This window comes from Silene latifolia, unplaced genomic scaffold, assembly GCF_048544455.1.
Source record: "Silene latifolia isolate original U9 population unplaced genomic scaffold, ASM4854445v1 scaffold_57, whole genome shotgun sequence".
NCBI lineage: Eukaryota > Viridiplantae > Streptophyta > Magnoliopsida > Caryophyllales > Caryophyllaceae > Silene > Silene latifolia.
In genome coordinates, this window is record NW_027413480.1 from 6,568,543 (window position 1) to 6,595,310 (window position 26,768).

Genomic DNA, 26,768 nt, shown 5'->3' on the forward strand with positions numbered 1-26,768 from the left:
TTGAAAGAAAAAGGTTGATCTATATACTTGACATATTCATATATGTTATATTTTAATTTGTCATAAAATTAATGATGATCTTATGCATGCAAACTTATAAACAATATAAAGAATAAATCTTTATCTTACATTGGAATATTGGTTTATATGGGCACAAGAGAGATCTCCTTTCTCTCTTGTTCTTGTGCTATCCTTAATGGAAGAACAAAGATCCAAGTGTAGGATCTCTCCCAAAGCTTAATACCCAAGACACACTCTTAATAAAATTAATATTATGTATACTAGACAATATTAATTTTATAAGAAAAATTGACCCAAAATAATTTGGTTTGATCTCCTTAAAAACCGGTTTAAGAGAGGAGAAAGGAAGGTGAAATATTTTATCTCTCTAAAATATTTTGGTGAATTAATGAATAATTGATACAACAATTACATTATTGTGTATATTAGGTAAAATAAGAGGAAAAACCAAAGTGGTTTTTCCTCTCCAAAAACCGGGTGGAAGAGGGCATGGAAGGGAGCCAATGCATGCTCTAGTTGCTCTTCACAATGAACAATAGGTTTTGCATGGCTAGTCTTTAGGTAATCATCATGTTCTCCACTAATTTAATCAACACAATATTACCCTAATACTCCCTTAATTTCGGTCCACTTAGATAATATGGACTCCATATTATCCTTGTCAAAATGTCAATTTGTCTTATGTCACATGTCATATGTTACATAAATTTGTTATGTATTTTTAACATATTAAAAATCAACGTATTAATAAAAATACGTCATATACAAAATCGACTTAGTAATTCATAATTACTTGTACCAAAATATTTTTACCAACTATAAATCACAACAAATTGTATTTATAATAATTCATTCAAATTCAATTGTTTCCTTAAACAATAATTTCATCTGAGTAATGATACAATTCGATTACTCAGACCGTATCTCATTTTAATCAATTTCAATGAGACACGTAAATATTACTTTCAAAATCGTCCGTCAATTTTAAATAATTTAAATTGACTCGTAACGTTATACGATCAATTAAATGATCAATTAAGAGTGTTGCCATATAGGTATGACCTAGGGGATCAACTGATCACCACCGTCGCACGACAGTAATGTCAAACTCTAGTCAGCCAATCATTACAGATATGTGTGGACCAGTTGACAGTAAAATATTACTTCCCAATTATATCCTTTATAATGAGTTTAAACATGTGATCATCATGATCAACAGTCGTGATCGCATTATTTTCGGAGGACACATATTCCAACAATCTCCCACTTGTCCTCGACAAGTGTGCGTCACAAATTCTCTTGTCCTATTACTATCTCCCACTCAATGCAAGGTGTCTTTCAGGTCGTACTTTCAAGTGATCATATCGAGAATGGTTTCCTCGATCTGGAGAATAACTGATTGACCGGATTTATCCACCATGGATACAATCCGAGTGTGGCCACGCATTTCCAGTTCATTACTCCTCGAGTGGCCCTGAGATATTGTTATAACCATGACTAGGGGTGGACAATTCCTATCGCACTCATTCCCTTCAACTAGCCACAGCCATCATAACCCAAAATATGCTCATTTAACTCCATTTACGAAGGTCGTAGTAACACAAATCAAAGTTAATCTGAAACTGTGCCATCTTAGGCGAATAGTCTTTAGTCAAAAGAATCGGCTCATTTGAATACTATAGCAGCTCTCGCCACGACCAGGCTATATAAATTTGCCAGAACTCTATAAGCGGTCATAAGGCCCGACAAAATGTTCCTAACAGTCTGCCTATGTGATCGACTAGTCATCTCATATGACTCTATGGCACTTGAACTTGCCATCAATCGCATCACACTCTAGTCACTTCGAGACGTCACCTCATACAAGTGACTATGGGCAAATACAATGTTAATCCATGTTCACTTTAACGGGGTTCAATTGTCTCTACAACCCGTTTGGATATAACAATGTATAAGGTGAGTTAATAATAACTCAAACGACAAATGTCAGCATCACACTCGGGTAGTCAATACAATATTACAACCTTGTGATGCACATCGTAAGTGTGTAAACACTTATTGATTGCAATAGAAGTTTAACATGTTACGTGTCCATGTGATCAAACTTCTTAATAATCGCATTATCCTTTACACTCATGTTATCACTCATAGCATGAACCTTACCAAGTACACATCAAGGTTCCCGACCTTGGTTTCGGTTCTTTATCTTGAAAGAACTTCGTTATCGGTTATCACATAACGAACGAATTTGTGGTGAATGATATAACTTGTACCGATCAAGTACTTCATCCACACACAATGCACTAGGTAAATGTTTTGTAGAGTCTTGCAACAATTTGTCAAGATGATTAGCCTAGCACTTCTCACAAGTCCTAGTATATTAGGAAAGATTAGTTTTGAGCAACTTCTTATTCAACTGAGTATCTTTCCAAACTTCTTATTTCTCTTTTAAGCTTGAAAGGCTTAGGATTCTCATAAATCCTTACATGTGCTCGGATTTTCATTAATATGTGCAACCTCTTGTCACATAACAGAGCATTCTGTCAAACACCGAAATCGCTCATCGGATTCTACTCGAGAATTCATGACGTTTCTTGTATGGCTTGCCAATGAATCATCATGCTCTCATGTATATGATTCACCATTGGACATGTGCATGATTATTCTAATGGCGGAAACATTAGTTACTAATAATCATGAGATCAACCGTTCTCAGGTTCGATGAACGACCATGACTGCTAATGGCAATTCCATTTTCATTTACATGAATAACCTATGTGTATGTTGATACGATGTGTATTTCTTAATACTAATCCAATATCTCTTGATGTAATTGGATTCATCATAGTCCATATTCATCCAGAATTGAAAACTCAAATACTTCTTTGTGAAAGATGATATTAGCTCGTCATTCTTAATGAGTAATGAGTTGTAAATATTCAAAGGATTATAGCTCCCACTAAATTCCATGTCTTCACATGATAATTTCTAAAACTCCCACTTAATTCCACATGTTTCGAAATTGATTACTCAATCGAAAAATTTCAAAATTGGAATGTATGTTGCTTTGCAAAGTTATCAAGATGAAGCCATATATGTTCCCATCATATCCTTTCAAAATTCCTATTTCGAAGAGGTCTCATCTTATCCTTATGGAAAGAGATTTTAAATCTCTAACACATTCATGTCATAATGATGTGTGGCAATGTCATTTATCAAATATAAGTAATATCTAATACACGTCCTTCAAAATATCCCTTTTAGAAGAAGGTTTAACCAATTCATTTTCATAATGAGGTTAAGTAATGACTTTTGCGTGGTTTAACCTTTAGCAATTGAGGATATCGGTATATCAATCCTTGCAACCTCTAGTCAAAATATCGCTTATTACTAGGATGTTACTTGGATTCATTTAGGCTCTTAAGTAAATCTCAAGGTTGAAACTATTGGTCAAAATTTATCATAAACTAGTCAAAACTCTTGTTAAGACTTTACATTAGTCATTTTTCTTCCAAAACTTTCTTTTGGTCTCCTCGTGTAGTTATCTTGAGAAAATATTCCTTTGATTACTTCACTTTGGTCTCTTTAGTCATGTAGAACTATTTGAGACCATAGATCTCATCTATTGGGTATACTACATAAATAGATATACCTACATTCAAACCATTCTCTCTTGCGTAGATCTTATTTACATAAGTACACAAACTTATCTTGGTGTGAGTTGTGTCCTCATTTTTCTCCCACTCTATCTTTAGAATAAATACACTATAGATTCAAAGATAGCATATGAGACACAAATAATGATTTTGAAGTATAAGGAGAACTATCTCATAGGTTGACTAATAGTTTTAGATTTCGTAAGTGTACTTGGTGATTGACATTTCTTTAAAAGAGTTCATAGACTCAAAATCACTTTGTAAATGATCATACACAAGCCTCAAGCATGTGGACATATAATGAATCCCGTCATTATATTTGTCTATTAGATCACTTTAAGTGAATAATCATATGTTTCTAAGAGCAAGCATTTAAATACGGATTTTAGAACAAAGGATAAAATGATAAAACGGGTGACTTGGGTTGCAAACCAAGCCACCATTATCCAAAATACAACCAATTATCCAAAATACCTTTCCATGTCGAACACGGAAACTTAAAGGTTCTAAAAATCCAAAACATGATTAAAATAAGACAATAAAAAAGCAAAGCTCCATGAAAGCTATTCCTAGCTTCTTGATGGTTTCTCATGCTTGCTTTTCCTTTCCCTTGTCTTTGCTTGGTGGAGGCCCTATTTACAATAAAAAGGGAGATACATTATCACAACTTTGTGTCATAATACCATAGTTGAATTAGAAACATAAAAGAAAGGATAGTCATTTACCTACTGGAGTGATCTTTCCAGCTTTAATATCACCAAGGTATTTGGAACAATTTCTTTTCCAATGTCCCATACCATTACAATAATGGCATTTATCAAGAGGACCCTTCTTGATTTTTGAAGTGCTAGCATCATTAGCTTTAGCTTTGGTGAAAGTGGGAGCTTGTTTCTTACCCTTCCTCCCATTCTTCTTGAACTTCCCCTTACTCTTAGTGCTTATGTTAAGCACATCCTTTGGAGGGTTCACATTTAACCCCATGTCCCTCTCGGCTTGCACAAGTAACTTGTGCAATTCTTCAAGAGACACATCCTTGTCTTGCATGTTAAAATTCACCCGGAATTGAACATACGCTTTGACTTTGGACAAGGAGTGTAGAATCCTATCTACTATGAGTTCTTTGGGGATTTCAACCTTTTGAATCTTCAAGGTCTCGACAAGCTCCATAAGTTTGAGCACATGAGGGCTAACCTTTTGGCCCTCTTTGAAGTCGAGATCAAAAAATGCCGCGGCCGCCTCATATTGGACGATCCGCGGAGTTTGTGAAAACATTGTCACAAGCTTGGAGTAAATCTCATTAGCGGTGCCCATTTTAAAGACTCTCCTTTGGAGGTCCGCCTCCATTGCAAATATCAAGACGTTTTTCATTGCGGCGGACTCCTTATGGTAAGCCTCATATGCTTCCTTAGTGGCGGCGGTCGACCTAGTAGTAGGTTCGGGTGGAGAGGCCTCGGTAAGGTAACGAAGCTTGTCGTCACCTTGGGTGGCTAATTTGAGTTGGGCATCCCAATCGGAGAAATTTGACCCATTCTTTTCAAGTTTACATCGATCCATGAAGGATCGGAGCCATGATGAATTAGTGAGAGGCGTGGCGTTAGGGGTTGGTGTTGCCATTTGTTATGAGAAAAGAAGTGGTCTACAAAACAAAATAGAAGGAGTAAAACAAATGTCGTTTTAATAATACTCGTAAAAACAATTTTAAACAAGTTTTATGCATTTTTCTAGTGACCTCTACCCAACTAGATAAATGATTCCGAGACCCAAATTCATATCAACTTAGGCACGGGGTAGCCGATGAAACCCTTATTAATATAACTTGGTGGATTAACCTTTTAATCGATTCTACTTTTAGAACTCTTGGTCGATAAATTTACTCTAATATTTATCTATAGCCCAAAACACACCCGACAAGGGCACGGGGTAGCCGATGAAACCCTTATCAAAACTTTTGTTGAGTTCAATCCAAATTTCGGATAAATGTGTCCATTATCCAAACCCATATTAACTTGGGCACGAGGTAGCCGATGAAACCCTCATCAACATGAATTCGGTGGATAGACATTCATCACCCACTTCCCCTACGTAACAAGGTTTGTACCCCGGGGTGGCCGAGTGCACTCCCTCGCGAAATAGGTTTTCATGGTTTCTACTATTTGGTAAGGCTATGTCTCAATTGATTTGTTTTAGCGAGAGGTCATGTCAATTTGTTATCTATCACGTTTTAAGTGAACTAAAGCGGTGAACTACGATAATTGTAATTGAGATAAACTCGATGAAAAAAGATGCATGTTTTAGTTATGCCGATTTAGTGATGCATGTGACATATAAATAAAATGCAAAACATAAAATAAATCCTAGTATGGCCTTCCTAAAATAGAAAATCTAATTAACTATTACAAATTCGGAAACCAACTCTATTGGTCCCTTGAACTTCGGTTGTGGCACGCATCTCGAGGTAACACCGTCTTTATGTATCTCCATCTTGAAGAAATCCGTCTTTGGGAACTCCGAAATAAATAAAATTACATAATAAATTACATAATACATTACATAATTTCCTATTATACATTTGTAACTAAAATAAAATAAATCTATTAAATTACAAAACGGTGATACGAGATCACAATAAATTACAACCGAATCGATATTCCCATACATTTCGGGTAATACCAATTAAAAAACTAAGGCCATACTAAGTAAAAATTACATAAAATAAAATTACATAAAATAAAATTATGACAATCATAAAGAAAATGCAACATTATAATATGTATGAACATGCCCAATTTTATGCTAAATCGCCTTTAAATAGCCAATATCGTATATTACTCGGTTTTTACGGATTTGCGTGATTTCAACATTTTATAATCACAAAATACATAAATTCATATTTATGCATAAGTTAATTACCCTAACCTCTTAGGGCTCAAAATTTAGTCTTCACTAATTATTTGACCATAATTAACTCATATTTCTAATATTTGTTCATTAATGGACTTAAAATTATAATAAAAAGCTATAAACTTCAAATAAATCACAAAAATTTCAAATAAATTCAAAATTTGAAATTTAAACTCATGAACATTCTGGAAAAATACCATGACACTCATAATGTTCAAAAACTTAGGTTAAAAATTTCGAAATTTATTCGGAAAAACAATGTTGCGGTTTATCGGTTTTTAACAAAATAATCATAAAAACATGAGAAAAATTATATTCATCAACTTTTCAATTTTAGATCTGAAAAAGATAATAAAATGCAACATGTGACGTTTTTCCTTAGTCATGGAGTATGTTTAATTAATATTTCACTAATTAAGTCACTATTTATGCTATTTTTCTTCAAAGACTCATAAATCATGCATAAAGACTTCAATATAGCCTATTATTTTACACACATCTTGTAAAATTGCATGTGGAAACATACTAAATTTCTATGATCAGATTCGAAATTTATCTCATATTAACCCATTTTTCACTTAAATCCGATTTTAATAATGAAAAATCCATTTTTCGAGCATAAGAAGTCCAAAAATTATGAAAATTTACAGGTCATCTCAAAAATAATATATGTGACAACATATCCAAAAATCACTGGAAAATTCGAAGTTTAACTAATTTTAGTCCGAAAATGACATTTTATTCATAAAATCATATTTTTAATGTCATTATTATGTAATATGAACAATAAAAATCCATAAATTAACCAAAATATCCTAAAAACATTTTAGGACCAGAAATTTTAACATGCATAATGATTTTCGTGATATATCATAATAACACAAATTAAACAAGTTTTATATGTTAATCGTATAACTCGGAAAAACTTTTAACCGATTTGCATGCAAACAACCAAGGCTCTTGATACCGATTGAAGGAAAAAGGTTGATCTATATACTTGACATATTCATATATGTTATATTTTAATTTGTCATAAAATTAATGGTGATCTTATGCATGCAAACTTATAAACAATATAAAGAAGAAATCTTTATCTTACATTGGAATATTGGTTTATATGGGCACAAGAGAGAACTCCTTTCTCTCTTGTTCTTGTGCTATCCTTAATGGAAGAACAAAGATCCAAGTGTAGGATCTCTCCCAAAGCTTAATACCCAAGACACACTCTTAATAAAATTAATATTATGTATACTAGACAATATTAATTTTGTAAGAAAAATTGACCCAAAATAATTTGGTTTGATCTCCTTAAAAACCGGTTTAAGAGAGGAGAAAGGAAGGTGAAATATTTTATCTCTCTAAAATATTTTGGTGAATTAATGAATAATTGATACAACAATTACATTATTGTGTATATTAGGTAAAATAAGAGGAAAAACCAAAGTGGTTTTTCCTCTCCAAAAACCGGGTGGAAGAGGGCATGGGAGGGAGCCAATGCATGCTCTAGTTGCTCTTCACAATGAACAATAGGTTTTGCATGGCTAGTCTTTAGGTAATCATCATGTTCTCCACTAATTTAATCAACACAATATTACCCTAATACTCCCTTAATTTCGGTCCACTTAGATAATATGGACTCCATATTATCCTTGTCAAAATGTCAATTTGTCTTATGTCACATGTCATATGTTACATAAATTTGTTATGTATTTTTAACATATTAAAAATCAACGTATTAATAAAAATACGTCATATACAAAATCGACTTAGTAATTCATAATTACTTGTACCAAAATATTTTTACCAATTATAAATCACAACAAATTGTATTTATAATAATTCATTCAAATTCAATTGTTTCCTTAAACAATAATTTCATCTGAATAATGATACAATTCGATTACTCAGACCGTATCTCATTTTAATCAATTTCAATGAGACACGTAAATATTACTTCCAAAATCGTCCGTCAATTTTAAATAATTTAAATTGACTCGTAACGTTATACGATCAATTAAATGATCAATTAAGAGTGTTGCCCTATAGGTATGACCTAGGGGATCAACTGATCACCACCGTCGCACGACAGTAATGTCAAACTCTAGTCAGCCAATCATTACCGATATGTGTGGACCAGTTGACAGTAAAATATTACTTCCCAATTGTATCCTTTATAATGAGATTTAAACATGTGATCATCATGATCAACAGTCGTGATCGCATTATTGTCGGAGGACACATATTCCAACAATGATATCCTAGCATTTTTAATCATTTGTTTACATCTTTCCTTTTGTTGCTTGTTTATTGCTTTTATTAGATTAGAATCATCAACCCATTACAATTGTGACAACCCCAAGCACAACCACAATTAGATTGAATGATTTGAGTAACCACCGTCCCATGGATCGACCTCGACTTACCGCTAACTAGTTGTATGTTGAGTATTATAAATGTGTTTGATTAGATATGACCCGACGACATCACCCCATCACCGTGTCAATCCTAAGATGGTTTACATCTCACACCAGAGGGCTCGGCAGGGCCGGACTCCTTAGTATAAATCAACTTGCTTATCTGATAGCATAAAGGAGTGAACTGCAAGTGACCTGATAGCCCACAAGTCACGGCACCTCGCACACCCGGCCATAAAGATCGCGAATGTGCACACTAGCATAAAGCATAGTGCTGGTGATATCTAAAGGAAGTACTGAAGGAAATGTAGATTCATATACATTCTTAACATACTCATATATGTCTAAATAATTTGTCATAAAATTAAAACGGATTTTATGCATGCAAACAAATAATATAATAGAGGAGAAATCATGTCCTTACATTCAATATTTCGGTTTTATTGGGCACAAGAGAGATCACCTTTCTCTCTTGTTCTTGAGCTTTTCCCTTATGGATGAACAAGATCTAAGTATAAGATCTCTCCCCAAGCTTTATACCCAAGGCTTCTCTTAATTTGATTAATATTACAAATACTAGTATAATGTTAATCAAGGTAGAAAATTGAACCAAAAACTTTTATAAAACACTTATATGTTTCGGTTTTATGGAGGGAGAAATAGAGAGCTTTTTATCTCTCTAGAATACTAATTTTGGATGAATCAATTAGAATGAAAACAATACACTACACTTAGTATATTATTAGGTAAAATTATTGAAAAACAATGATAGCATTTGCCTTCTCAAAACCGTGTAAGAGGAGGGGCTTTAGGAGAGCCAATGCATGGAGAAATTGTTCTTCACAAGGAACAATAGGCTTGCATGGCTAGGTTTGCTTTTAATCATTGTGTTTTCCACTAATTACAAACAACTTATAATTAGCTTAAATCCTTCTAATTTTCGGCCCACTCTATAATATGGATTCCATATTATTTTTGTCAATTGTCTATATGTTACATGTCACATGTCACATATATTTGTTATGTATTTTTAACATATTAAAAATCAACGTATTAATAAAATACGTCACATACAATAATCGACTTAGTAATTTCATAATTACTTGTGCCAAAATATTTTACCATTTATAAATTTCAACTGATTGTATTTATAACAATTCATTCAATTTAATTGTTACATTAAACAATTATTTCATCCGAGTAATGATACAATTCAATTACTCAGACCGTATCTTATTTAATCACATTTCAATATGATACGTAAATTTTACTTCCAAAATCGTCCGTCAATTTTCAAGTAATTTAATTAACTCGCAACGTTATACGATTAATTAAATAATCAATTAAGAGTGTTGCCCTTTAGGTATGACCTAGGGGTCAATCGATCACCACCGTCACACGAAATAATGTCAAACTCTAGTCACCAATCATTACCGATATATGTTGACCGAGTTGACAAGAACAATATTACTTCCCAATTGTATTCATTTTGATGAGACTTAAACATGTGATCATCATGATCAACAGTCGTGATCGCATTATTGTCGGAGGACACATATTCCAACAATCTCCCACTTGTCCTCGACAAGTGTGCGTCACCAATTCTCTTGTCCTATTACTATCTCCACTCAATGCAAGGTGTCTTTCAGGTCGTACTTGCAAGTGATCATATCGAGAGTGGTTTCCTCGATCCGGAGAATAAGCGATTGACCGGATTTATCCACTCTGGATACCTTCCGAGCGTGGCCACGCATTTCCAGTTCATTACTCCTCGAGTGGCCCTGAGATATTGTTATAACCCTGACTAGGGGTGGACAATTCCTATCGCACTCATTCCCTTCGACTATCCACAGTCATCATAACCCAAAATATGCCCATTTGACCCCATTTACGAAGGTCGTAGTAACATAAATCAAAGTTAATCTGAAACTGTGCCATCTTAGGAGAATAGTCTTTAGTCAAAAGAATCGACTCATTTGAATACTATAGTAGCTCTCGCCACGACCAAGCTATATAAATTTGCCAGAACTCTATAAGCGGTCATTAGGCCCGACAAAAAGTTCCTAACAGTCTGCCTATGTGATCGACTAGTCATCTCACATGACTCTATGGCACTTGAACTTGCCATCAATCGCATCACACTCTAGTCACTTCGAGACGTCACCTCATATAAGTAACTATGGGCAAAAACAATGTTAATCCATGTTCACTTTAACGGGGTTCAATTGTCTCTACAACCCGTTTGGACATAACAGTGTACAAGGTGAGTTAATGATAACTCAAACGACAGATGTCGACATCATACTTGGGTAGTCAATATCATATTACAACCTTGTGATGTATATTATAAGTGTAACCACTTATTGATTGCAATAGAAGTTTAACATGCCATGTGTCCACGCGTTCAAACTTCTTACACTTGCAATTTCCTTCACATTCATGTTCTTTCTCATAGCATGAATCTTACCAAGTACACATCAAGGTTCCCAACCTTGGTTTCGGTTCTTTAACTTGAAAGAACTTTCTTATCGATCATCTCATAAAGAACGAATTTGCGATGAATAATACAACTTGTACCGATCAAGTATTCCATCCACACACAATGCACTAGGTATATGTTTTGTAGAATCTTGTAACAATTGACAAGATTATTTAGCTTAGCACTTCTCACAAGTCCTAGCTTTACTAGGAAAGATTGTTTTTGAATAACCTCTTATTCAACCAAGCATCTTTCCAAAACTTCTCATTTCTCTTTCTAGGCTTGAAAGATTTGGGATTCTCATAAATCCTCATATGTGCTCGGATTTTCTACAATATGTGCAACCTCTTGACACACAATAGAACATTCCGTCAATCACTGAAATCGCTCATCGGATTCTACTCGAGAATTCATGACGTTTCTATTATGGCTCACAAATCATTCATCATGCTCTTATGCATATGATTCATTATTGGACATGTACATGATTATTCTAATGGCGGAAACATTAGTTATTGATAATCATGAGATCAACTGTTCTTAGGTTCAATGATCTACCATGACTGCTAATGGTAATCCCATTTTCATTCATATGAATAACCTATGTGTATGTTGACACGATGTGTATCTCTTAATACTAATCCAACATCCCTCGATGTAGTTGGATTCATCATTGTCCATTTTCATCCAGAATTGAAAACTCAATTGCTTCTTTATGAAAGAAGGTATTAGCTCGTCATTCTTTAATGAGTGATGAGTCGTAAAAATTCAAAAGATGATAACTCCCACTAAATTCCATGTCTTCACATGAGAATTTCCTAACTCCCACTCAATTTTACATATTTCGAAACTGACTTCTCGATCGAAATTTATTCAAGAATTGAATATAAAATTGCATTGCCAAGTTATTAAGATAGAACCATATATGTTCCCATCGTATCCCTTCAAAATACCTATTTTGAAGTGGTCTCATCTTAACCTTACGAAAAAAAGATTTTAAATCTCCAACACACTCATGTCATAATGATGTGTAGCAATGTCATTATTCAAGTATAAACAATATCTAGAATACGTCCTTCGCAAATACCCTTTTGGAAGGAGGTTTAACCATTTCATAGGGAGGTTAAGCAAATGACATTTGCGTGGTTGAAACTTTGGCCATTGAAGATATCGGTATATCAATTTTGCAACTCGATCATAACTAGTATGTTACTTTGATTCATTTAGGCTCTTAAGTAAATCTCATGGTTGAAACTATTGGTCAAATGTTTCATATGTATAGTCTTAAAAACTTGTTTAAGACTATACATTAGTCATTTTATTCCAAAACTTCTTTTGGTCTCCTCGTGTAGTTATCTTGAGAATATACTCTTATGATTATTACACTTGGTCTCTTTAGTCATATAGAACTAACTTGAGACCATAGATCTCATCTATTTGGCATACTATGTAAATAGATATACCTTTATTCAAATCATTCTCTCTTGCGTAGATCTTCATATACACAAAAACACGTCTTGTGTGTTGTGTCCTCATTTTTCTCCCACTCTATCTTTAGAATAAATACACTAAACATTCAAAGATAGCATATGAGACACAAATTAATGATGTTGAATTATAAGGAGAACTACCTCATAGGTAGACTAATTGTTATTGAATTCATATGTGTACTTGGTGATTGATATTCCTTCAAGAGAGTTCATAGACTCAAAATCGCTTTATAAATGATCATACACAAGCCTTAAGCATGTGGACATATAATGAAACCCGTCATTATAATTGTCTATTAGATCATCTTAAGTGAATAATCTTATGTTTCAAAACGCAAGCATTTAAGGATGAAATTTTAGAACATAAAGGATAAATGATAAAAACGGGTGACTTGGGTTGCAAACCAAGTCACCATCATCCAAAATACAAACCATTATCCAAAATACCTTTCCATGTCGAACACGGAAACTTAAAGTTCTAAAAATTCAAAACATAACTTAAAATAAGACAATGAAAAACAAAGCTCCACAAAAGCTATCCTTAGCTTCTCCATGGTTTCTCATGCTTGTTTTTCTTTTCCCTTGTCTTTGCTTGGTGGAGGCCCTATTTACAATAAAAAGGGAGATACATTATCACAACTTTGCATCATAATACCATAGTTGAATTTAGAAACATAAAAGAAGGTTAGTCATTTACCTACTGGAGTGATCTTTCCAGCTTTGATATCACCAAGGTATTTGGAACAATTTCTTTTCCAATGACCCATGCCATTACAATAATGGCACTTATCAAGAGGACCCTTCTTGACTTTGGAGGTGCTAGCTTCACAAGACTTAGCTTTGGTGAATGTGGGAGCTTGCTTCTTGCCCTTTCTCCCATTCTTCTTGAACTTCCCCTTACTCTTTGTGCTTATGTTAAGCACATCCTTGGGAGGGTTCACATTTAACCCCATGTCCCTCTCGGCTTGCACAAGTAACTTGTGCAACTCCTCAAGAGACACGTCCTTGTCTTGCATGTTGAAATTCACCCTAATTGCACATATGCCTTGACTTTAGACAAGGAGTGTAGAATCCTATCTACGATGAGTTCTTTGGGGATTTCAACCTTTTGAATTTTCAAGGTCTCGACAAGCTCCATGAGTTTGAGCACATGAGGGCTAACCTTTTGGCCCTCTTTGAAGTCGAGATCAAAGAATGCCATGGCCGCCTCATATTGGACGATCCGCGGAGTTTGTGAAAACATGGTCACAAGTTTGGAGTAAATCTCATTAGCATTGCCCATTTTGAAGGCTCTCCTTTGGAGGTCCGCCTCCATCGCAAATATTAAGACATTTTTCATTGCGGCGGACTCCTTTTGGTAAGCCTCATAGGCTTGCCTAGTGGCCGCGGTGGACCTAGTGGAGGGTTCGGGTGGAGAGGCCTCGGTAAGGTAACGAAGCTTGTCGTCACCTTCGGCGGCTAATTTGAGTTGGGCATCCCATTCGTTGAAATTTGACCCATTCTTTTCAAGTTTACATCGATCCATAAAAGATCGGAGCCAAGATGAAGTAGCGAGTGGTGTAGCATTAGGAGTTGGTGTTGCCATTTGTTATGAAAAAGAAGTGGTCTACAAAACAAAATATAAGGAGTAAAACAATTGTCGTTTTAATAATACTCGTAAAAATGTATGATTTAAACAAGTTATTTGCATTTTTCTAGTGACCTCTACCCAACTAGATAAATGATTCCAAGACCCAAATTCATATCGACTTAGGCACGGTGGGGCCGATACATCCTTTATCAATATAACTCGGTGGATTAACGTTTAATCGATTCTACTTTTAGAACTCTTGGTCGATAATATTACATTAACAATTATCTATAGCCCAAAACACATCGACAAGGGCACGGTGGGGCCGATACATCCCTTATCAAATACTTTTGTTGAGTTCAATCCAAATTTCAAATAAATGTGTCCATGATCCAAACCCACATTAACTTGGGCACGGTGGGGCCGATACATCCCTCATCAACATGAATTCGGTGGATTAACATTCATCACCCACTTCCCCTACGTAACAAGGTTTGTACCCCGGTGTGGCCGAGTGCACTCCCTCACGAAATAAGTTTTCATGGTTTCTACTATTTGGTAAGGCTATGTCTCAATTGATAGTTTTAGCGAGAGGTCATGTCAATTCATTATCTATCACGTTTTAAGTGAACTAAAGCGGTGAACTACGATAATTCTAATTGACACGATCGATAAACTCGATAAAAGACAATGCATGTTTAGTTATGGCGATTTAGCGATGCATGTGACATAAAATAAAATGCAAGCATAAAGATAAATAAATCCTAGTATGGCCTTTCCTAAAATAGAAAAACTATTTAACTATTACATATTCGGAAACCAACTCCATTGGTCCCTTGAACTTCGGTTGTGGCACGCATCTCGAGGTAACACCGTCTTTATGTATCACCATTCTTGAAGAAATCCGTCTTTTGGAACTCCGGAATGAATAAAATTACATAATAAATTACATAATTTCCTATTATACATTTGTAACTAAAATAAAATAAATCTATTAAATTACAAAACGGTGATACGAGATCACAATAAAATTACAACCGAATCGATATTCCCATACATTTCGGGAAATACCAATTAAAATCTAAGGCCATACTAAGTAAAATTACATAATTCAAAAATTACATGAATTAAAATTATGACAATCATAAAGAAAATGCAGCATTATAATATGTATGAACATGCTCAATTTTATGCTAAATCGCCTTTAATTAGCCAATATCGTATATTACTCGGTTTTTACGGATTTGCGTGATTTCAACATTTTATAATCACAAAAATACATAAACTCATATTTATGTATAAGTTAATTACCCTAACCTCTTAGGACTCAAAATATAGTCTTCACTAATAATTTGACCATAATTAACCCATATTTTATAAAAATTGTTCATAAATGGACTAAAATACAAAAATAAGCCATTAAACTTCAAATAAATCACAAAATTTCAAATAAATTCAAAATTTGAAATTTAAATTCATGAACATTCTGGAAAAATTCCATGACACTCATAATGTTCAAAATCTTAGGTTAAAATTTCGAAATTTTCCCGGAAAAACAATGTTGCGGTTTATCGATTTTTAATAAAATAATCATAAAAACATGGAAAAATTATTTTCATTAACTTTTCAATTTTAGATCTGAAAAATATAATAAAATGCAACATTAGATGTTTTTCCTAAGTCATAGATTATGTTTTATTAATTTTCCACTAATAATGTCACTATTTATGCTATTTTTCTTCAAAAATCCATAAATCATGCAAAAAGACTTCTTTATAGCCAATTATTTTACACACATCTTGTAAAATTGCATGTGACAACATATTAATTTTCTATGACCAGATTCGAAATTTAACTCATATTAACCTATTTTTCACTTAAATCCGAATTTAATAATGAAAAATTCATTTTTCGAGCATAACAAGTCCAAAAATTATGAAAATTTGCAGGTTATCTCAAAATAATATGTGTGACAACATATCCGAAAACCAAGTTAAAATTCGAAGTATAGCTAATTTTAGACCAAAAATGACATTTTTACTCATAAAATCACATTTAAATGCCATTATAGTAAATTATGAACAATAAAAATCCGAAAAATTAACCAAAATATCCTAAAACATTTTAGGACCAGAAATATTAACATGCATGTAATAATTTCGTGATATATCATAATAACACAAATTTTACAAGTTTTATTTGTTATTCTCATAACTCGGAAAAACTTTTAACCAATTTGCATGCAAACAACCGTGGCTCTTGATACCGATTGAAGGAAATGTAGATTCATATACATTCTTAACATACTCATATATGTCTAAATAATTTGTCATAAAATTAAAACGGATTTTATGCATGCAAACAAATAATATAATAGAGGAGAAATCATGTCCTTACATTCAATATTTCGGTTTTATTGGGCACAAGAGAGATCACCTTTCTCTCTTGTTCTTGAGCTTTTCCCTTATGGATGAACAAGATCTAAGTATAAGATCTCTCCCCAAGCTTTATACCCAAGGCTTCTCTTAATTTGATTAATATTACAAATACTAGTATAATGTTAATCAAGGTAGAAAATTGAACCAAAAACTTTTATAAAACACTTATATGTTTCGGTTTTATGGAGGGAGAAATAGAGAGCTTTTTATCTCTCTAGAATACTAATTTTGGATGAATCAATTAGAATGAAAACAATACACTACACTTAGTATATTATTAGGTAAAATTATTGAAAAACAATGATAGCATTTGCCTTCTCAAAACCGTGTAAGAGGAGGGGCTTTAGGAGAGCCAATGCATGGAGAAATTGTTCTTCACAAGGAACAATAGGCTTGCATGGCTAGGTTTGCTTTTAATCATTGTGTTTTCCACTAATTACAAACAACTTATAATTAGCTTAAATCCTTCTAATTTTCGGCCCACTCTATAATATGGATTCCATATTATTTTTGTCAATTGTCTATATGTTACATGTCACATGTCACATATATTTGTTATGTATTTTTAACATATTAAAAATCAACGTATTAATAAAATACGTCACATACAATAATCGACTTAGTAATTTCATAATTACTTGTGCCAAAATATTTTACCATTTATAAATTTCAACTGATTGTATTTATAACAATTCATTCAATTTAATTGTTACATTAAACAATTATTTCATCCGAGTAATGATACAATTCAATTACTCAGACCGTATCTTATTTAATCACATTTCAATATGATACGTAAATTTTACTTCCAAAATCGTCCGTCAATTTTCAAGTAATTTAATTAACTCGCAACGTTATACGATTAATTAAATAATCAATTAAGAGTGTTGCCCTTTAGGTATGACCTAGGGGTCAATCGATCACCACCGTCACACGACAAGTAATGTCAAACTCTAGTCAGCCAATCATTACCGATATATGTTGACCAGTTGACAGTAACAATATTACTTCCCAATTGTATTCATTTTGATGAGACTTAAACATGTGATCATCATGATCAACAGTCGTGATCGCATTATTGTCGGAGGACACATATTCCAACAAGTACGAGACTGGTCAAATCCCTGTCTATGAATGGCCAAACACTCGCTACTCTCGGAACACCAGCGAGTGCTCCCAGCTAATCCGGAAAGACATATCTTGTGCCCTTCGTACGCCGATCGACACTTCTCATTAGACAACTCCATCAAGAAGTTGGTTGTTCTATACTCGAAGGCCCCATAAAGAACACCTCTCGAGCTATCCCGTATACTAAGACTCCTAAGTATCATTATAGCATAGTCGCCCATGTAACTACACATAACTAATCACATTTCATTTCTTACTTCGTGTGACGGTCTCACGATATGGATCATTAGAATAGACTACGTTGTATTAAAGCTCATTATTATCCATAAAGGATGTTTATTCAATCATTTCATAATTTATATTTATAATGGTAACATGTAATAGCAACATGAATAAGATGTTAAATATAATGACAACGTTAAATTAACAGTTAGATAAATCATCCATTGGCAAGTAACACATTTCATAATACAACCACATTATATTATTATTATTCTCTAGAATTAAAATTATGTATTTAAATTTTAAAGAATATAAAATGTGAATGAATGATAGTATAACTCATATTTTATGACGTATTATATGTAAATGATAAGTGGTGTTACAATGATTAAATTATTTAGCCATTTAATAATTATGATAATGATTACACAATTTCACATGATATAAATAAATTAAGTGGTCTAATGTATCTAATTCATTTTTAACAACCAACAAACTTATGGAACTCAAGTTTAAACAAAATTAATATAATTAACATAAACAAGTTTTGTAAGATTAAGGAGGTTAAGAGAAAGATTAGGTTACCGTCTTAAAATAAAAACTAGGTTTGGTGTCCGGCTTCGCCCGGGCTACCTTTATTTACCGTTAAATTTTATTTTAAATGAAATAAACTATGTTGGAGCTGTCTAACTCACGCGTTTACTATTTGTAATATATTTTTCTACGACATATCTTGTAATTATGATGAAATGTAAAATTTATTTTCAAATTATGAGACAGGTTCATTACCCCGCTATTAATATTATTACTTTCACGACATTTTTTCTTAATATCATTACGTTCACTACTCCGTGGTTACTATTGTTACTTTTACTAATTCCTCTATTTTTTTTGTTAAATTCATTATTCCCGTTAATTTTATCCGGCCTATATTTAAATAAATAAAATATTTTCTTGAGTCGATTGGTTATTTAATTGTTCATACTTTTTCTCATTGCTATTAGATAAATCATCCATTGGCAAGTAACACATTTCATAATACAACCACATTATATTATTATTATTCTCTAGAATTAAAATTATGTATTTAAATTTTAAAGAATATAAAATGTGAATGAATGATAGTATAACTCATATTTTATGACGTATTATATGTAAATGATAAGTGGTGTTACAATGATTAAATTATTTAGCCATTTAATAATTATGATAATGATTACACAATTTCACATGATATAAATAAATTAAGTGGTCTAATGTATCTAATTCATTTATAACAACAAACAAACTTATGGAACTCAAGTTTAAACAAAATTAATATAATTAACATAAACAAGTTTTGTAAGATTAAGAAGGTTAAGAGTAAGATTAGGTTACCGTCTTAAAATAAAAATAACTTGTCTAAGGTAACCGTCTCAACTATTAAGGTATGTTGTCGTAAATGCAAGTCTTATCACGAAACGTAAATAACTCAAACCGAGTATATGTTATTGATGGTCCGAGTGTATATAAAAAAATCCCGTCATCAATTGTCCCAGGTCACTTTGGAAATCACGTTTCCCTTTATAACCCACCAAATTGCTACTTTCCTTCTTTTTTTAAAAAAAAAAAAAAAAAAAAAAAAAAAAAAAAAAAAACAAAATCTCCCTTCTCAAATTAATCGACAAGGCCAAGCAAGCAGCCCCGACAACGGCGATACAGGCGGTTTCAGGCAACAGCGAGGACGGACCTGCGGTGGTCGATTAGAAGAACAAAAGTAGAAAAGAATCAGAATATAAATGGTAGAAGAAGAAGGAGAAGAAAAAGGGGGAAAGGGAGATGGCGGCTCACGGGTGGTGCAACGAGGACGCGGTGGTCGCGGCCTGTGCTGGACTCGACGGAAAACCAACGGAGCAGGGGTAGTCCAACGAAGGCGAGGTGGCGGAATGGGATGTTGGGGCTGGGGAAACAGTGTAGGGAAGGTCACGGCGGTTGACGGCGGTGTTTGGCGATCAATGGCGAGTTCCGGGTAATGGACGGCGACGAATAAAACAGTTTTAACGGTTTTGATTTTATGATCGATGGTAGTGATGAAGGTAGTTCGGGTTTTCGTGTTGTTAGTTATTGTTGTTAATGTCGATGGTGATGGTGATGGTAATTGAATTTGTGAATGGTGGTTACGGGAATGATGGTGGTTTGTTGTGTCACGAGGCTGACTCGGGTTTGTTTCCTATTGCGATATGGGAACAGCGGGACGGAGGCGAATGGTGGCGTGGTGTTTGTGTGGGTGATAAGGAGGTGGTGAATGGTGGTGGTAAATGGGGTCGTGAGTGGTAAACGGGAATGGTGGTGTTCGGTGTAATGTACGATTAAAGCGAGTCGTTTCGGGTTTATTTATTTTTACTGGGACAACATAAGTAAAGGGCATTTAGGTGACCATCTCAGTTTTAGTTTCATGTCGGACTCTTATGGTGGTTTAAAGGATGTGAAGATGGTGATGGGTGACGATGGTGATGGTCCTATTTATAGGGCGAGGAAATTAACAATGATGACGATTGAACAGTGACATGATAAATAACGTGTAAAGGAGTACAAGAGAATGTTCTTTGTAGTGAGTGAACAGAGAAGAGAGAAGAAGTTGGATAGTTGGAGAAGTAACCCGTCCACTTGCACATAATAACAAGCTACCACTTGCATTCTATGGGAGTTTGGGCGGTGAAACAGTACATATTAATATGCGTCTGTAATAAAAGGTTCGAAATCGTCTGTAAAGTGAAAATAGCGGTTAATATATTATCCTTGATTAAAATTCCAACAGTGTTAAAATGTCACATGCCGAGTTTGAAAAGCGTAAAGTATTTCATAGACGATGAATAAAATAAATTTGAAATCTAATCGGGTCAATTTGAAGTGGAAATAATTATAGATTATGAAATTAATAATTATAGATTATGACATTATGTCAAAAAGTAAAGTGTGGTAAATTTTTCTATACGAAATTAGAAAATTTGATTTTAATAATCGTCCAATTCTATTAGTTTGAAAATACATATAATTAATATTATTTTATAACTTTAGATTATGAATCGGACTTAAAGTTTTTTTTTTTTTTTAAATTAAAAAGAATAGTTCAAAATATTGGAAAACTAGATTTTGTGCCCGTGCGTTGCACGGGTTTTAAATTTGTTCTTCCTCTAATTGTTTAGACCTTTTAATATCATTTTGAATTATACGTAAAAGTTGTATTTCAATTACTCAAATAAGGTACTCCGTATAAATCTTCCTATCTTATTAATTTGAATCCCTTTCAATAAAGTTTCTTTCTTTTCAAAAAATTATCTTATTAATTTTATACTCCTATAAGATTAAGAATTTGAACGCCTTTCAATAAAGTTTCTTTCTTTTCAAAAAATTATCTTATTAATTTTATATAAGATTAAGAAGTACGTTTATGTAAGGATTCTAGGAATAGGAATTACAATTTGTTAGAATAAGAGGATAATTACAAATTATTTTAAAGTTTTATCCTTTAAGTTTTCACTTTTCAAATTTATTGATAAATTTTTTAATGGAATATCTATATCTATCTATATTAATAAAGGAAGCTTTTTTCGAGCGATTATAAAGAATCCATTATTTGCAAAAGACTTAAGAGCTATATTAGAGTCCAAATAGAAATACATTGTGCGTAAACCTTCTCCTACTGAATTACGTACGCATAGGAAGCAAGCGATTATGAACTTAATTTGTTTTGTTCTGCAAACAAGACCATTTAGGAATTTCGGTAAGCAACTAAGCTATATATTTAGGATATATTAAGATAAAAATTAGATTTTACTATAATGATATAACTCCAGCACTTCGCATTCAATGACTATTAAAACTCTACTGGGAAAAAACTTCTATGTCATCTATATATACTTCATAAGAAAATAAGAAGTTGTATTGGTCTTTCCTTTTTCGTTCATAATCAATATAATATATATCATACCTTTTTTGCTCCTAAGCTGTTGTTTCTTTTTAATAGTAGTTCATCCTGCTGCTTTGCACAAATAGGATCCTACAACCTGTTGTACAGTAGCATTGTACAACAGGCCCATATATTACCTATTAAACTATCTAAGCCCAAAAAAAAAAATCTACACATCTCTATTTTTCCCTAATTCTGATTCCTCTCCAGTCGACAAACTCTACCTCCTCTTTCTCTTCTCCAAATTTCTCTTAAACGACGACAAACCTCCTTTTTCCGTAATTCTGATTCTAATATGGTGAAAGAGAAGCAATTGGCATCATAATCAAGGAGGAAAAACGCATCTAACAATATTTTGGTGAACGAGAAGCAATTTACATCATCATCAAGAAGGAAAAATGGATCTAATAATACTTTGAGGTAAATTTCTACACCAATCATACGAACTATTATTAGAAGAATACGAGCTAAAAAATTCGAGCACATAAGAACACGAGTTATTAAGATAAGAATATGAGCTAATGTAAAAAGAATACGAGCTTAAAAGAATCACGAATTTAAAAATACGAGCACATAAGAATACGAGCTATTAAGATAATAATACGAGCTAATGTAAAAAGAATACGAGTTTAAAGGATCACGAGCTTAAAAATACGAGCACATAAGAATATGAGCTATTAAGATAAGAATACGAGTTAATGTAAAAAGAATACGAGCTTAAAAAGATCAAGAGTTTTAAAATACGAGCACATAAGAATACGAGCTATAAAGATAAGAATATGAGTTAATGTAAAAAGAATACGAGCTTCAACTATTTTCATGCATTAGAAATTTTAGATAAAAAAATTTATTCCTCACGAGTCACGTCATATAATTTGTTCCATATAGTCAATTAATTATAATAATTTAAAGGAGGATATAATTCATTAACTGGATGATGGATGGAGAGGAGTTACAAAAATATGGAAGCAGTCAGAGAGAGAAGAAGATTGGATTCAAAATTGGATTACGTTATTTTTTTTTTGTAAAAGTATTTGGAAAAAGACTAAAATAACGTTGGATGTACAATGCTCATTGTACATCCAGTTGTATAGTCTTGGAACTGGTTACTTTGTACCACATATTCATTTGTTGTTTGTTCTTAATAATGATATGTACATTGATTTTGCCTGTGTTAAAAGTTAGGGTTGATTAGCTAATATAATGTTGTTACTTTATTTACTTTTGCTTTAACTAATAGCTTGAGTTTCCATTTTGTAGGAAGTATTCCGTCCCGATTGAGACAAAACAATTAGCCCCGAGCAGCTTTTGAATGATAACATTGATGCGGTTGCCTATTTATTCATTATGAGAGGTAGCTATCTATTTATATTATTAAAGAAAGTTTTTTCAAGTGCTTATAGATTCTCCAATTTTCACGAGCTACCTGAGATGCATTAAATACTACAATCCTATGATGAACAGACTTATTGTTACATGTACATACCCTTTGAGAGTTTTAGCTAATGTTTTCGTCACTATTTAGTCTCTTTCCTCCTTTTTAGTACAGTAACAATTGTACTCCGTATCAGAGACTAACGAGGTCGCCAATGTGAAGGAGATGTAGTTTGCTACAATTAGTCTACTAATAACAGTCTAATACACAGACGAGAGTCATGAGATTACTAATTCTCTAATACTATATGTTATTATAGATAGATTTAATATTGCACTTTAAGATAATGTATTGCCGTATTGGTTTGTTGTAGATACTTAAAACACAAATCAAATGTAAGCCTATCATTACTCCAATTACTCCAATTGTATTAAACGATTAATATCCTAAACTCCTACCCATTATATATACATGCCAAATTTCTATACAACGAAATAGTAATTGTTATTTTACATTTTTTTTCTTAAACCTAATACCACTTTTATCTTTGTATATGGTTGATGTTTTTATTTTTGTTTATTATTAATATATGATATGAAGGCGTTTGTTGATAATAAATAAAAGTATGTTGGAGTATATTGTTGTCTTTTTACTGTATAATGTATCTTTTCTATATTGCAGTCCGTTTATAGTATGTTTTATTTTTCATATACTAAAATTGTGATTTGTTATATTGCAGTCATCACTCATCACGTCAATACGATGCATTCATTTAGCCGACAAATGAATGGGACAGATGGAGTATATCTCGCTCAAGTCGAGTAGAATACGGGTCGAGTATAATATAGGTTACGATCGGTTAGGTCAGTGGCGGAACCAGGATTTAAACTGAAGGGGCGAACGACTAATTTCATAAGATACACTTGAAAATTTTTCGAAAAATTTAACTAAAAACTTCGAAAATTTCATCCGACCGGGGGCAACCGCCCCTGCTAGCCCCCTAGCTCCACCACTGGGTTAGGTTAGAATACGATCGCTTCAAGTTTTTTTAACGATATTAGGGATTGATTTTCTCTTACTACTATAAATAAGTGTGTGCGCATCCTTTTCTGATATTTCTAAGTATGCACAAATGCCACTTTTCAATGTTTATATATTTCGCCTAAGTCGTTTGTAGTGTTGTATCAATGTTGTTGATTATATCTTGAAGTTTGTTCAATTATTTATTTTTATAGAGTTAAAACAGTTGTCGAACGATAGTTTATACGGAGTGATGCTTTTGTTGTATAGTTGTTGTGAGTTGTTACTATTTTTTTTAATTATGATTTTGCCACTGTGTACACTAATTATGATTGATATTGTGTTTATAGAGTAAAGTCCACAACAAGGACCCAAAATATCATCAAATATGGTTTTAAGGACCTCAATTATTGTTATGTGGTTTTAAGGACCTCACCACATATATTAGACCTAAATGCCCTTGTGTTTTATTACTCCCTCCCATTTTTTCTTCTCATTTTCTTTTTAAGGGTTAAATTAACAAACATTGACAATAAATATAAAAAATTAAACTTATTAATGAAAAACCTAAAATATTTATTACATTTATCAAGAAAATAATATTTCACGAAATTTTATAAAAAAGTTATACTCCGTATATATAAGTTCAATTTTACGGATAAAGTCTCGTCTTGGAGACCGCGTAAAATGAAATTGGAAGAAAAAATGGGAGGTAATATAACTAACAAATACTGTATTTTTAGTTATAGTCGGAACATCTCAATCTTTGTACTTGTATTTCGTAATGGTTAACTTAACCAACAAACACAAAATTTGAATTACAATGCGGTGACGTATATTAAGAGGTTATTTGGTTGCCCAACATAAAACACATGAATTGCAATTCATGTGATTTGAAAAATTGGTGGGTTGTTTGTTTACCCCAAATCACATGAATTAAAGTTTCGTAGGAACTCTAATTCCTCCATAATAGGGAAGTTGCTTACCTAGGTCCCCCTAAGTAGGTGGGAATTCCTATGGAATTCACTTCCCACATTCCAACCAAACACTTTTTTTTTCCATTTCACATGAATTGAAAAATCACGTGAATTGTAACTTTCTTGGAACTTCAATTCATTTAGCGAACCAAACAATCCCTAATAATAAATTTGATTTTGACGAAATTAATAAAAAATAATTTTTGTAAAGAAATGTGAATTTATAAAAAATAGTGAAGTACACATATAATTAAAAAAAATGTAAAGTTGATTAAAATATAAAAGTTCTATAAGAAATTATAGATAAAGATAACGACATTTTGGATCGATAACGTGAATTAATTCGGAAAATATATTACACCTACGCTTGAAACTTTTATTTGCGTCTTTTTTCATTTCTAAGAATATATTTATATAAGTTGCAAATAAATATAAAGGTATTTTGGTCCAAATCATATGATGAGGTCCTTAAAACTACCCAATAATAATTGGGGTCCTTAAAGCAATGTATAAGGATAATTGGGGTCCTTGTAGTGGTGTTTACTCTGTGTTTATACGTACCACTTGAATTGTCAAAAGCATTATAGGCACTCCTAATACAACACAAAATCTATTAATTATAAGCCTATAAGGCTGGCCATCATGCAAATGAGATATGAAACTTCGAAGGATTACTCACTCTTATACTCCATTGTACTTTCTATTTTGTTCCATTGTCACTACAAGATTACTAAGAGTTTGAAGGTGTGTTTTAAAAGTTTGAAGGTGAGTTAGTTTTAGTGTAGTAAGTTTGTAAAACAGTTTGTTACAATGTAGAGTTTATTTTTCTATTATTATATTCTTTTTATTATTGATATTGATTTTTGATGCAAGCGATTTATCTTTATCATGTTTGAATTTATTTTTTTTTTTAAGTTCAACTTTTATACTTGGATTTAATTTTTTAGAGTCCAACTTTTATAAACTATTATGAGTTAGATTATGGTTGACAATATTTAAAGGACTTATACTCATTTTTAGTTGAAACCATAAAAGTAACAATGATTGCTGATTAACAGTGAACTCCCACTTTTCTCAGAAAAAAGAATTTTGAGATCTAAGTTTGATTGTCAGGAAAGATGAAGAAGA

At 32.7% G+C, this 26,768-nt stretch overlaps 1 long non-coding RNA gene across 1 annotated transcript; it reads right to left on the minus strand.

Annotated features, from left to right (window-relative positions):
- Positions 1 to 19,936: 19,936 nt before the first annotated feature.
- LOC141639719 (uncharacterized) lies at positions 19,937 to 20,794 on the minus strand. The gene is made up of 2 exons (XR_012542636.1): positions 20,150 to 20,794; positions 19,937 to 20,048 (listed from the first exon to the last, which is right to left on the minus strand). It is a non-coding gene; the product is annotated as an uncharacterized LOC141639719 (long non-coding RNA).
- Between the last annotated feature and the right edge of the window lie 5,974 nt (positions 20,795 to 26,768).